The sequence below is a fragment of the Piliocolobus tephrosceles genome, chromosome 2 (assembly GCF_002776525.5).
Source record: "Piliocolobus tephrosceles isolate RC106 chromosome 2, ASM277652v3, whole genome shotgun sequence".
NCBI classification, from domain to species: domain Eukaryota; kingdom Metazoa; phylum Chordata; class Mammalia; order Primates; family Cercopithecidae; genus Piliocolobus; species Piliocolobus tephrosceles.
Window position 1 is genome coordinate 56255227 of NC_045435.1, and position 15383 is coordinate 56270609.

General features: G+C 45.9%; 1 protein-coding gene across 6 annotated transcripts in view; it reads right to left on the reverse strand.

Moving 5' to 3' along the window:
• The window catches only part of ITPR1 (inositol 1,4,5-trisphosphate receptor type 1), a 355793-nt gene that overhangs the window by 14142 nt on the left and 326268 nt on the right, over positions 1 to 15383 (reverse strand). The window lies entirely within an intron of this gene.

Consider the following 15383-nt stretch of genomic DNA (forward strand, 5'->3'; position numbering starts at 1 on the left):
CAGTGACTGAGTGGCTAGAATCCTCTTCAAGCAAGGCTTGGCCCTAAAGAAGGTTAGCCCTTGAGCAAGCATGTGGGCATTTCACAGAGGGCACTGGCCCAGTGAGGCTCCAGTGTGGCTGGAGCTGGGGATGAGGGCAGACAGGCAGGAGCAGCTCAGACTGTTGAAGACTAGAGGGAAACAGAAGGAAGCAGGAGCTCTGTGAAAGGTCGCCCTGCCTGACCAGACCAGTGGAAAGGACAGAGGATGGACATTCACAGTCCTCACTGCTAGTAGTCAGAACTCACCTGTAGCTCACTTATTACTGACATGCAAATGAATGCTAAACTGCCTAAAATGTTAGCGAATCCATCTAAAATCTGGCTTTCAAATCCTTCATATGTTCATTTGCTTAGCAAACCTTCTATAAAAATAGAAAACACAGATTTCCAAACAGAGTCCACATTAATGAGGCCTTCAAAAGACTCCAGAAAACCGATGCAAGAGTCTGCACATAGCTGAAAGTTTAAGGAACAGTTTATCTCCCTTATTCTAATAGTAAGTGACCAAATGACTACAGATTAAAATGAGAATTTCCTTCACCTTCTTTCATGCCATATGTGACTCCTGGCCCTCTAAGCAATGATTTCAGAAGGGTCTTTGAACAAATAAATGCAAAATACACAGACATTCTCCATTCAACTAGCCTTTTCCTGAACTTTTACAATATCTGTGCCCTGCATGGTGTTGAGCACTAAGGATCTAAAGACGAGAAAGACAAGGTCTCTGTTCTCAAGCTGCTTTAGTCCAAGAACTGTGGTCACTGGTCAGGTCTCAATGCATAGTTCTTCGCCTCTGTGGAGCTGCACGGAGGCCCTACCTCCAAGTGCGAGTGTCTAAAGAGTGTGTGCTGAAGACGCGAATGGGGCCCATCAGCATGCTGAGGGCTGCTCCTGGCATCTGTGCCCCTCACCTCAGTGGTGGTGGAGAGGCACTGATGCCCTGCGTCTTGTGCTGCTACATGGCATACCTGTAATCCTGGGACTTGATGGCCCTACCCAAGGGGTACATAAAGCCATAAAAAGAAATAATGCATCTTTTTAGAATGTAGAATATCCATTTTAACCAATGGTAAATGAGTGAAATATTTTTATATTAAACTCATAAAAGTTACCTAGACCAGATAGAAAGGTCAATTTATTTTTTTGAGATGGAGTCTTGGTGTGTTACCCAGGCTGGAGTGCAGTGGCGCCATCTCAGCTCATTGCAGTCTCTGCCTACTGGGTTCAAGCTATTCTCCTGCCTCAGCCTCCCAAGTAGCTGGGACTACAGGCATGCACTACAATGCCTGGCTAATTTTTGTATTTTTAGTAGAGAGAGATGGGGTTGGCCAGGCTGGTCTTGAACTCCTGACCTCAGGTGATCCAATCACCACCTCCCAAAGTGCTCAATCAAATGTTAAAGATAAAACCCAGCGCTTCAAAGAAGGTCATCCTTTCTACAGGCCACATGGGCCATGTGCTCCCTCCCATCCTAGGGATAAAGCCTCATTCTCCATTTCATAGGGGGCCTTCAATGCAAAGATAGCAAAAGGATTTTCTGGTCTAGAAATTTATCAATTACCACCACACAGATTCTCCCCCATTGACTCCCTCAATATCTCACAATGAAAAACTGGGCTAGGAGGGATCCTACTGGCAAGCATTCATATCTTTTCTGCACTGAAGTGGGGAGAGCACCAAATTTGAGATCCTAGGTGTTGCCAGTGTTTTAATTAAATCATCATCGTAGGCTATGAAATTCAATCTCAAATTACCAAGGAGTACCTGGTAGTTAAAATTAATTAGCAATTTTAGCCAAACTGTTCTCTCAATTTCCCATTGGTTTTGCATCCTGTGCAGTAGGACAGGCTCTAGGGTGGTAGAAGGTTCCGCACCAACAGGGTCCCCCTCTGCACCGAGAATCTAAATCTCAAAAGTGCAAATGTTTAGACTACAACCCAATTACTGGAATAGGTGCAGAGAGAGAACACCTGAATCCAATTTCTCTCTAGCTAAGACTATCACACAATACTCTGAGCTTGCTTGAGTGCTGAATGACTCCAATGAAGCCTGTCACCCACGCCTCTCCAGCCAGCCAGAGTCTGAAGGCCTAGAAATGTTTGCAGAATCTTGCCAGTATTATCTATTCAAGATCAAAAACATGTCTCAGTGTCTTGGCTTCTAATGGATTTTTGGAAAAGTCATCTTCAGCTAAGACACTTTGTTGTGAATTATCTCGGGGTGTGTGTGTATATGCAGTCAGGAGGGGAAGGTGGGGAGAGGATTACGGGGTCACTAAGCGTCTGTCGGCCGCATCTGCCACTGGGTCTGACTCTGGCTTCACTCTGCTTTGCTTCACTCACTCCTTGCTGCTGGCATCTCACATACCAATGTCATTAGGCACTGTCTGCCCTGGTCCTCCTACAATCCAGCCAGTGCAGTTCCCGTCACAGCAAGTGCTTCCTCTCTCAGAGCAGACAAACTAACTGAAGCCACAGCCGGAAGCAGGCTGACCACAAGTGCTAAGGTTCTGGTTAGTTCTTTTCTAGGTAAAGTTGGAAAAGTCCCTGCAAAGGCAAACACGAAGTTTTAGACGTGGGGGTGGTACTGACCAACCTCTTGAAATGTCCTTGATTGGAAAGAGGGAGAGAGACAGAGAGAGTGTGTGTGTGTGTGAGTGTGTGTGTGTGTGAGTGTGTGTGTGTGTGTGTGTGTGTGTGTGAGAGAGAGAGAGACAGAGACAGCCAGACAGAGGAGGAAGTTGGATTGTATGATGCAAATGCTAATCATTCTGAGAAGTGGGGTATTTTTTTTTTTCTTCTCAGGTTCAAAAGAAGAGGCTGTTCTAAGAAAGACTACCAAGTAATCAATCACCTCCTCAGAGAAAGTCTGCTCAGGTAGAGTATTATGTTTACCACCTAAACAATGGAACATTTTTGCCGAATCTTTTATAGCTAAATCAGAAAATGAGGTGTTGAGGGAGAGGGGGGCTTGAGGGCAAAAGAAAGGGTCATGGGACAGAAGATGGGTCCCAGAAAAATGGTCCTGTTGGATTCCCGGCCCTTGAGAATCCCCTCTGGGAAGATGCGAGGAGGCAAAGATGGTCTTTCCAACTCAAATGGCAGCTTCATTTCTACTGCTCTTACCAGGCAGGAAGACAAACTGGATGTTCCCAGAATGCCTAGGGATGCTCGGGTGATGGAAGTGACTAGAAGTGGGTATGGGGTAGGCCTGGAAACCTGAGAGATTTGGCCTCTCCATGTATTTAAACCCTCAGAAAATGTCAGGAGGAGGAGGCTTGAAGATAGTATTTATGTCTTCAAAAGCAGGAATACGGGACACTTAACTGACTTAAATCATTTGTCCCTTTTATGAGCTAGGGTGATTATTTTCATTGAAGAGGAAGAAAAAAATCTTTAGAGCTGTTTTTTCTAAGATCACAGCAAAACAAAATGAAACCTAACCCTCCAAAAACAAAAACACAGAATCTGTTGGTTTTGGTGGAAAAATAGTCATCTTTAACTATGTTCAGTGGTTTGAACACCACTTAACCACTCTGAAACACCACTTAATAATATCTATTATAGGCTGGGCATGGTGGCTCACGCCTGTAATCCCAGCTACCCAGGAGGGTGAGGCAGGAGAATCGCTTGAACCCAGGAGGCAGGGCTTGCAGTGAGCCGAGATCGTGCCACTGCACTCCAGCCTGGGCAACAGAGCAAGACTCTGTCTCAAAAAAAAAAAAAAAAAAAAAAAAAATCTGTTACACATGTTTTATAAAAACCCTAAAAAATGGCTCCTATCTTTGGACACAGTAAGATCAGAGACAGCCTGAGGCTCAGGGGGAGGGAAGGAGGGAGTGATAAATAGGAGGTGTGCACAGGAATTTTAGAGCAGAAACGATTCTGTATGATACTGTAATGGTGGATAGGTGTCATTTGCATTGGTGAAAACCTACAGAATGCACAACATGAAAAGCTGGCGGCAAAGTAAGCAGCAAATGATGAAGGGGCATTAATAACAATGTATCCAATATTGGCATATCAAATCTTAACAAACAGGCCACAATAATACAAAACGTTACTAACAGAGGAAACTGGCAGGGAGTCAGGAGGAGAAGGGCATGTATGAGAACTCTGTACTTTCTGCCCCATTTTTCTCTAAACCCCAAACTGCTCTAAAAAATAAAGTCTAGTAATTTATCTTATTAAAAAATTGTCCTTTTTTCTTTTTTTTCTTCTTCTATCTTGTGAGTCTATTAATTTTTTTAAAATGGGATTCCACACCCGGAATTTGTTGGCCAGCACCAGATTCAAGGAATTCAGTTCTCCTTGTCCCAAAAGTATGGTGACTTCAGACAACATGTATATTAATATCCCTGTATTTCACAGGTTCTGTACATTTCTGCCACAGTCTTGTGACATTAGTGTGTCAGTAGAAAAAACAATGGGCTGTAATAAGAAGAGTTTCAGTTGTGTGTATACAGGATGGGATGGTGAATGAGTGTATGAGTCAGCTAGCTCACCAACCTGGTCCATTTTCTTTCTTTCTTTTTTGAAAGAGATCACCTCACCAGCTACCTCACTGGGTTACTGTAAGGATCAGATGGCTGTAAAAATGTCCCATAAACTGGAAAGCATTATGCAAAAGTATTATAAATCACTATGTCATCTGCCTAGAGCTGGGATAGAGTCAGCACTGCCATCCAGGTATTGACTCTAGTTTTCAGTACTCAGCTCCTGTGTAAAGTTACTTCCTTTCTTTCTTTGGGATAAAAATTTTAGGGATACTGATTTCTCTTTTTACCAACTAAGCCACATGAAGGGTATCCAAACTGCACAAATCAAGGTGTCAGTCTGGTTCTGTTTTTGAGCCACATTATGTAATCTTCAGCTGGACTGGAATGACCAATCAGCCTTCCCAGACTCCATAGTTGTTCTTGGATGATACAGCACAACAAAGATGGGCTCATCCCAGCAGAGAGAACCACACCCGTTTCTGATGAAATCCCTAGGAAGAGCCAGCCACAGAATAATCCTTCCAAGTCATTCTGGGGCCACAGGTGGAGGACTCTCTGGGCACCCACAGGGACCATGATAAACAGGGTGGACACCTGCTGGGTCCTGGGCACCTAGGCTGCCAGGTTGAGGAAACCAGAGGTCACAGGAGGAGAAAAAGGTGGGGCCGGCCACCCATGCTGGACAAGGGCAGGCCGAGCCCATTTGAGACTCTGAATAAAGAACAATCGGGCTCACTCACCCTTCTCCCCACATCAGCATCCAAGCTGGCTTATGACATCTTGCTTAGGCAACTTCCCCTGCACTTTCAATTAGCTAAGAAATATGCCAGAACATTCCCAGTGGCCAATGTATGAGGATTTTTAGCAATTTTCGTAGTTTTCTTCTATTCTTTTCTGGATTCCATTAGTATTCAACTTTGATCTGTTACTGCTTTTATACAACAATACATTGTGTTTAAGCCTACTGAAACATCTTTCCAAAGTTCTATGCTGCTGTTTCAGGGAAAGATACATTTATCTTTGAAAACACACACACACACACACACACACACACACACACACACCCTCCCTCACCAATAAGCTGCTTCAACACAACCACATTCCATCTCAGCTTTATCATCTGATGGGCTTTTTATATTGGTAAGCTCTGAGCTGAAATGGTTTTACTCAAGGTCAGTCCTGTCTAGACACACTGAGAAAGAAGTGATGGAAGATATTATCCGTCTCACCATCTACAGGACTTCATGAAGAAGTGAGAAGGGTACCAGCACTGTTACCGACTTAAGAGTGGTTTGGAAGAAAGGTGCCACACTGCTAGACCTCTTCAAGGGGAAACAGATCATCTGCCATGTGGATGTTCCCCAAATTCCTTAATCCTTTCCAAACCCTCCCCTTTTCTAACCAGCCCCTTGTACTCTGATCCCTGACCCAGACCCTAAGGCTCACACCTTCCTGTTTTCGTATTTCACGAACTCCTATCCCCACTCTGAATGTTGCTTATTGGAATCTTAGAGCTACAGAGGGCACAAGAGACCCTTTGATTCCACTTCCTCATTTTATAGGTGGTAAAACTGAGGCCCTGAAGAGGATTTGTAAAAGGTGGAAACTCAGTCTAGTTCACCTTGTATATATCTTTGACATACAAATGACTATCCCTAAATACTAACATCTTTTCCTCATTCTCACATTTCCTAGAGGCATGACAGTAGGCTTCACTAAAGACGTAGGTTTTAAAGAACTCTGAATATATATACCCAATCTAGACAGTCATATTCAGAACATTTTCCAGGTGAGAGCAGTTTTGTAAGTGCATTTTCATGGTGACACACTTCTCAGTATCATATGATACTCTAGTCCAGCTCTACCAGACACAGTCAATATTTAGAATACACAGGAAATAAAGGAGTTGAAGCAGGGGAGTTACAAATGTAGTTAGGATGTCTGGAAGTAAAGGGCAAGTGGGGCAGCACAGTGGCAGTGCAGTCGGGGAAGGAGCAGGAGGGTGGGTCAGGGTATGAGTGGGGGGAGGGGGAGGAGAAAATGCACTTTTGGAGATTATCAGATCTGCCAAGTTGGGGAAAATGTGCATGTATGCAGGTATTTCATGTGTGTAATAAGCACATACAAACGCATACATCCCTGGCCCAACTAGCCAATGGGGAGAATTGGTTTCATGCGCGGTGAAGCCAGTCTTCAGTGGCTGATGGAACAATGTCTATGCATAACCCTCAGGTCCTGCACAGTCTCACGGACTAGACTCTTGGGTATACGTGACTCATGCCCCATGCTGTCCCTTAGCACACAAGCTCCTTCAGGGAGGATCGTGGCTCTGCTCAACTCACTGTTACAAACAGCACCTGGTACACCCTCCACAAAGGTCAGAATGTAGGAAATTCGGAGGAGAGCACTGGGAGGTCAGTGCAGAACCGGGACCCAAATGCCAAGTGCTTCACAATGAAAGGAAAGTGCCTGTGAAGTGCTCCGTGGAACAAGGGGTGATTTCATCCCCTCTAGACTAAAGGGCAGAATGTGTTCTAAGGCTGGGTGGGGAAACTTAAGCTGAGCAACTGCTTTGTGCAGCTGCCACTGACACGAACCCAAATTCGAGTGCACAGGGTGGGGTAAGAGAGGCCTGGCTGGTTGGGCGGCGAGTCCAATGACGCTGACACACAGTTTCCAGCCACCAGGAAGCCAGTGCCAAATCCCTCTTCACTCCTCCCTGCTCCGATATTCTTGACTCTGCCGTGGTGCCAGCTAACTTCAGGGGGCATTCTGGGAATCGTATTTGGCAGGCAGCGCGGGCTGGATCTTCACCTATGGTTAACGGCTTTCGGAGTCCAGGTGACAGTTTAACCAGCGCTCGTGGCCTCCCAGGTTAGGCCACAAGGAAAGCTGCTGCTCGGCACTACCAATGCTGAAATATCAATATTCTAGGAACATACCCAGGCACTCCCTTCCTCCCAGCATACTCACTGGAATTCAGAATAAAGGCCCAAACCCATCGGCGTGCATCTGCGTGAAGCAGAGGGCGTCCACTGCGCTTTATCAACAGCCAGGACCTGCCTGCTTCGTGCACAGAGGAGGTGCACACGCAGGCAGAAAGGTCAGGGCAGGGTTAAGTGCACGCCCTGCTGGACTCGCCCTTCCTCTCTCCTGCACCTAAGTGTTGTCTGGCAGGGACTCCAACTTCTGATTTCCTTAAACTGAGACGCCCCATGATGGCTGTGTGAATTTTTATGCTCATTTCTTGGCTCCGGTCACTGCTGCCACCGTCTTTCCCCCCTCAACTTAGGTCCTTACTCTTCTCTAATTATGATCTACAGGTAACTCTACTCCCACCAGCCCCTGCACTTGGTTCTTTGCATTGCCTCTGGCTGGAAGCTGTTGTCCCCAACTTCAGAAAGTGTCTACAGATTTCACAGGCTCTCTCTTGGGTCAAGAAAGGTGTAAGACTTCAGCCAGTTCCCCTTTTGAACAGAAGGTAGTGACACGCAGGTATTCAGTTTCCATTCTGATCTCTTGCCCTTGTTAAAGAGTTACTCTCTGTGTTTGCTTCCTGTGTCATCTTATCAAATATAGATAAACACAAGGGCCAGATGTCCTACTGCTTTTGAATCTTCTCAAAACGTTTCCTCATAGATGTTTAGTAGCACTGAATTAGCTAATAGAACTTACTTGCTTGGAAATGTTACCCAGGAGGTGCTGTCAGGCAAAAAGGCTCTTTTGCGTGTTGCTTTTTTGAAGCAAATTACCCGCAGCTTTCAGGAAAGCATTTTCCAGGAATGTGGGCTCCTGGACTCTCCCCTCCTATGCAAAAGCACCCCACCACCTTCTGGGAACATCCCACTTGCTGCCACATTGAGACTACCTTTGATCTGGAAAATTGATCCTTTGCTTCTGGATCCTATATAGCTAGTTTCTGAAGAGGTCAAGTGAACTAACCCATAATGGAACAAACTGGAAAATCTCCAATGGAATGTTGAGGGCGAGGAAGAGGGAGCAGGAGAGGCAGAGAGAGAAAGTAGAGAGGTGTCTACCCCCACTGTGAGAAAAAGTCAGCACCAGGCTTAAAGGATGATGGACCAGACATTCTCATGTGTAATTATTAGGGAGTTAAACTCATTCAGATGAGTCACCTGGGTGTGGAAGCTCCAGTCTGGCTGTGGTTCAGTGAATCGTCCTCCTCCTTTTACTTAGACATCTCCTGAATCTGGCCACCAAAGGCCATATCATTCCCTGTTTCAAGCTAAGGTGAGGGTAGTGAAGTTTCTCATATTTCAGCAGGTCAAAATTAACATATATTTCAGATACATCCTTTGCGAGGGCTGCACTTGATACCCTTTCCTGAACTCCCGCCTTCTCAGCAAGCCCTCGAGTGTTGAGCTGGTTGTCTGAGCAGTGGTTGCTGGTGAGAGTCACAGCAGCTCTGAGAGTCACACCCCATCTAACTCCTGTCTTACTGATTTATGCATTAGCCAGTCAGTGTCCCCAGGAGATCCTCTTTCCCACTCTTCTCTCCGCCTGCAAAGGGGCCTTTACTGTACCTTGCCTCTTTTAAAGGAGGCTAATTCAGTATCACTTGGGGTTGGGGCTGGGGGATAAGCCAGTCCAAGTCTAAGATGCGCCAGTCCAAACCAGAGGCCGCCAGCCAACCAATGGCTGCAGGTTGACAGGAGGGCTGTGTGCATGCGCACAGAGGTAACCACATCTGTAACCACATGTGGATATGTGGGTCAGGACAACCTGAGGGTGGGTTCTGGTTCAGCAGCTCTGGATTTCAGTCTTGGCTCTAGCACTTTCCAGCGCCGTGATCCTGCAAAAGTTGCTCAACCTTCCTGAGCTTTAGGTTCCCATCTGTACAATGTTCATAGTGCCACCTACTATGCTGTGATGAGGATTAAGTGAGATCAGGCATGGATAGTGTTTATGTCATGCATACTGATTATACATGACCTATTCATTACTATCCAATCTGCCCTTCCCGGGGTAAAGCAGAGCCCAGCACAGACTGCTCCTCCAGAAACGGCAGCCCTGGTGCATTCCAGAACTCTCTGGCTATCATGGGGAGGCAGGTTCTCCCCCAATATTTCACTGTCCATATTAGTCACAATGAATATGCTATCCTAGAGAAGTAGCCAGAGCAGTCCAAGGTATCAGGACATTCTGAAATGTGGACGAACAATATTCTATCGGATCAGTCTGTCTTTATATGCAATTCACTCAAAAACATACCTCTGAAAATGTAAGAGTTATGTTAACAGGGCAGAATTCCAAGATATAGAAATGAAATCTATAATTAGCAGAAGACATGTCTTATATTTTTTCATTTGTACAAATGTATGGGGTATATGTGAAATTGTGTTACATGTATATAGTGCCTAGTGATCGAGTCAAGGTATCTAGGGCGTCCATCACCCAAGCACCACACATTCTTGTTAATTATAGTCATTGTACTGTGCTATCAAACATATTCCTTCTACCTAACTGGATGTTCGTACCCTTTAACCCATTTCTCTTCATCCTCTCCCTTTTCCCCTGTCTCACTCTTCCCAGTTTCTGTTATCTAGCTTTCCACTCACCACGTGATCAATTTTGGTTTTTTGAGCCTCTACATGTAAATGAGAACATTCAGTATTTGTCTTTTTGTGCGTGGCTTATTTCACTTCAGATAATGGCCTCCAGATCCATCCATGTTGCTGCAAATGACAGGACTTCATTCCTTTTTGATGGCCAAATAGTATTCCATTGTGTCTATACACCACATTTTCTTCATTCATTTGTTGATGGGCACTCATGTTAATTCCGTATCGTTACTATTGTGTACTTAAGTTACTGTTTGGTCTTCTTTACCAACCTTCCTTCTTAATGCTGCTCAAATGTCTAATTTTCAAGAATAATTTAGTCTTCTGCATTTGACTGTACTAGAAAAATAGGCTGCTGTTTCTTTGCTGGGAATCAAATATTTGGTCTTTTACCTGCAACATGCCCAGGGTGCAGTATCTAAATTCTCTCAGGCAAAGTGCTCATAATGAATTCACCACTTACTTCGATTAAATAGCTCCAATAGCATGGCCTTTCAAATCATCATCTATAGACTAACACAAATTCTCAGTTTAGTTCGCACTAGAGCAAAGCCAAACAGTGCTAAAATTATTCAAAAAAGGGTGTGCAGCATATAAATTACTGTGAAAACTTAAATGTAGATCAAGGTTAATAAAAATTTGCTTATTAAAAAAGGCTATCACCAAAACTATGATGGCACCAAATTCAAGTTCCTGCAGGGAAAGGAAATTTTTTTCCCTCTTCCCTTGATTTTGCCAAGGGCTATGTCAGGTCAACTCAGTCACATTTTTCTGAAAGCACAGGCTTGTCTGGGGCCCAAGTCAATGAATATGAAATTGCATCTCGGGAACTGAGTGGCACTGTGAGATACAGTGGAGGAGGGTTCACTTCCCCTGGTCATTTGAGTACTCGACAGCATCGCCTTCCATCAGGTGCTTGATTGACTTGAAGGACAAATCTACCAGCGAACCATGAATGATTTCATGATTAATCTAAGGTTTGCCTTGAATACACAGAACTCGGGGTCCACTCCCCAAATCACTGAAAGCCCTACTTCTGGGCAGTAAAAGCAAGTAGAGGAAACCACTAAAGACATGGATGGAATTCACAAGTATCTGTGCCCTATTCAACAAAGAACGCTAACGTCAACCATGCCCTGCCTCAACTTTTAAGCACGCTTACAGATTTAAAGTTCAAGAGAGAGGAAGACATAGGGATTTTCCAGGGGAGGAGGCTCTTAAGAGTCAAGATGCCTACTCTGACTTTTCTTAGTGACAGCATGCCCACAGCCAAGGAAGGAGTCTTGCAGAGTCTCGGAACCATAGGAAACGATGCTTCTGTCAGCTCTGCTGTCAGCCCCGCAGCCCCTGCTTCCTGGCTGGCTGTGCTCTGGGCCTGTTGCTCAGTTGTTCTTTCGCCCGCTCCCTCCCTCCATGCGTGCCTCCCATCTGCCAGGTCTCATTTATCTCATGTCTACCACCCAACGGATGTGTGAGGTGGTATGAACCGCGATGTATAGACAGGAAACCCAGGTCAGCAAAGTCCCATGACTTGCCCAAGGTCACGCGGTGCAGGAAGGCACAGAGCAGAAACTCTCACCTTGGATCTACTGCCTCCACTTCTTGGGTAGTGAGAATTTCATGGTAGGCATCAGCCTGGCCCCAGCTTTGAGGGGGATACTCCCATCTCCAGTGAAAGGAGAGAGGGTAAGACCAAAAGGGGAGAGGAAATATACTATCTATTATGTTGAAACAAGATTAACTTGTGGGTGAACAGCTGGTTGCAGAGTTCTCAACTTAAGACAGAGCTTCTTTGCATGTTCCCTCTTTCCCTCCCTCCAGAGATACGAGAAACACACTGTTTCTATCTACAGCGAGAAGAGGTCCTGTCACCTTGTCTGCAGGCCAGTTCCAGCAGGAATTAGGAAAGGTGAAATATCTGATCTAGACAGGCTGTTGTGTTTTCACATGGCTGAGCAGCCACCAATGGAGGGAATGTGCCCTTGGGATATGGGTCTAGCAGGGAGGGTCAGGGCTCTGCACACAGACAACTCTTTCATTCATGACTCGTCAAATGTCATTCTTTCCAAGTCAGCCTTGGTTTCCAAGAACCCTTCTCAATACAGTGCCCCAGGTAAATTCTATGACCCAGTGTGGGTTGAGATGAAAACCCATTTGCCATCTCTGAGGCTGCTGTCTGCAAGGAGCTGCTCTCAGGGCAGCTGGGCTCCTCCCTGCCTGAGTGGCATCTGAGGCCTTTTCCATTGGTTCTCTTGGGTTGCCTTTTGGCAGCTGTCACTCCACAAGTCTCCAGGAGTCTCTGGGATCTTCATCCATGGGCTGAAGGAGAGCTGCAGAAGAATCCAACATCCCAGCCTTCTGCAATTAGGCAAGAGGTATTTTTCCTGAGGACCACATACCCTAAAAGAGCCTGTCTCAAAGACGTAAGGTAAGCAAGAGGGCAGTGAGCCCTCCAACCTGCTTTTCCTTCCATCTCTGCCAGTGCCCATCAGCTGTTCCTTCTCTGTCCTCCACGCTAGAGTAGCTACAGCCTCCTGGGGTTGGCTCATTCAAGAGCTCACCTAATTTTCCCTCCCAGCAGCAGTGGGTAGGATGCCCCTGCTCAAGGGGGAGGCTTGTGGGGGCCTCGTCTCAGCTGTGGCTGCCTCCACAAGGTGTGACTAATCAGGGCCCGCAGGTGGTCTTGTAGCCTCTGCACCGCAGCTCTGAGGTCCCATGGGGCCCCAGCCCGCACCCACGCCAAATGACTCAGCTGAGCACCCCAGCTGCTACCCTGATGGGGCTAATGCTCCCTTAGGAGTCCCCAGCAGGGATTCCTGTGGTTTCAAGACCAAACACCACAGCAGATAGCGCAAGCAAGAAGGCACCGCCGTTTGGCTGGTAGATCTGATGCTTCTCTGAGCTACCACTTAGCACACAGAACATCTGGTTCTGCAACAAGTTTAACATTCAGAGAAGAATTCTTTGCTACTGTAGATTTTTAGGTTTTCTGACAAGATGTCTCATATAATCAAAGAATGATGTAGATGGGGAAAGCACACCAAACGCCCAGGTTCTCAGAGTGTTGCCATGCAGCGGGCTCTGACCGGGCTGGGTGGGTGGCAGGCTACAGGTCACTCTGGCTCTTAATCCTCATCAAGTGACTGCTCACAAGACGCCTTTAAGTCTCCACGATTGAGACAGAAACCCAAAAGTGTGCCAGAGTTTTCTGTGACCAGAAAGTAAGGTGATTAACAGAAAATTTTAAAACTGGCCTCTGGAAGATTTAAAGATAGGACCCGCTCAAACACTTTAGAGACAAGAGAACAAAGTGAAGGGTGAGAAGGAACATAAGTCAAGGGTGAACAGTATAGGCCTCCTCTAGACATTAAGACTTCGAATGCAAATGAAGGTCATTATCTGTGCATGTGGACAGATCTCGGTCAGTATAAATGCTGATTGAGTAGGGTTTAATTTGCCAGTGTCGACAATTGGAGGAAAAGAAAGGAATTGAGGACTTTTCAGTTAATGTGTCCTGACCCTGGAAACCTCACCTGTGGAAATCCACACTGGCACGCATCAGAATCCCTAATCTGCTTAAAAATAGGAGTCTGCCCAGAAGCACCAGCATCCTCCCAGTTTCCTACCAACAACATGATTATGGAATGCGATTTCTACGGTCAGCCCAGCCTGGTTTGAATTCTGGCTCAGTTCCTTCTGAGCTGTTCCTAGGAAGTCGCTTAACCCCCAGCCTGGCTTTTATCTGTAAAAGGGATGAGCCATCATCTGCATTCTGCAACTTGTGTCTTTTTCTCCCCACTCTGTGCTGATTTTTTTTTTCCTCCTTTCTTTCTGCTAATCTATGACCCTAGTGTCTTCATCCTCTCTTTCAAAACCTTTTTCAAAAGTTACACCATGAACCTCCATCTATTTCTCCCCACCCCAGAAGTCCCTTCCTCCAGGTTCCCCATGGAGGGTAACTTTAACAACCAAATACGATACTAGAGGTGAGAGGACTTTACAAACCAAAGAGGGCCAAATGTATGTAAAGGATTAGCAATATTTCTCGTCATGATTCACACAACCCCTCTGAGAGTAATCTTAAGTAAGCATCTGTTTTGTCTCCGCTGTGAGGCTCTTACTACTTAAAGGGTGATTCCCGGACCAGCAGCTTCGGCATCTCCTGGAAGGTTGTTGGAAATGCAGAATATCTCAAGTCCTGGAAGTGACTGCTGAGTCAGAATTTGAATTTTAACAAGCTCCACAGATGATTCACATGTACATTAAAATTTGGGAAGCACAGAATTCAATTCTAAGGACCTCAAAGGTGCAGATGGCACAGTATCTCCAGAAAGCCCTCCAAAGCCTAGGAGAGGCCTCTGTGCCTCTGTAATTGGGGTATTCAGCCAATACAACCACGTAACCGCTGCCCTGCTGGCAATAAAACTGAAAGCCTGGCTGCCTCTAGGCCTGTCAATGATGATACTTTTCTGAACAGACCTGACTTCCAGTATCTTCACATAAAAAGCTTGAAAATTACATCTACATAAAAAGCAGGCTCCTTTAGCGTAAGTCATTATGAGGCCGAGCGCTCAAGTCCTTGGTAACTGGAAGGAGAGTTGGCCCCTTCTCCTCAGAGGGAGCCAGCGTGAATCACAGACTCCCTCGATTTCACAGTTCATGCTTCTCACTCCACTCTCCACCCCTGAACATTTTAATGACGTTCGAAAAGCACAGGTCTGAAAGGACAGCTGGCCCGGGACACCCACAGCGCACGTTTGGTATCTCGGCAAAACCTGCCTGAGAAGTGCTCTCTAACAGCCTGAAGCAGCTTCTCCCCTTCCTGGGACATAGTATCCACACTTCGCATCAGGGAGAAGATTAATTTGGAACTCAAATTCCTCCATCATGTGATCACTTCTTAATGATCAGTAGAGTGTCTCCCAGAAAGGCAAGGCTGAGGGCAAACACAAACCAGGCTAATCACTTTGCCTCTAAGACACCTCTTAGAGAGTAGATGTTATTTAAAAAGAAGGGAGAAAAAAGCATCATCGAGAAAAGAGGCAGATTAACATAGTGACAGGAAATCGGGCTATGCAGTTTGATCCAGATTAAAATCCCAGCCCCAGCTCCATGGTCACGTGCTAATCACACTGAGGCTCAACATTTCCCCCATGAACATAGGCTGATACCACCTGTCTGGTGGTTCTGAGGATCACTCAAGAGAACACACGAAGTTCACAGAGCACAGCGCCCCATCAGTGAGAAGGGCTCAGGCAACAT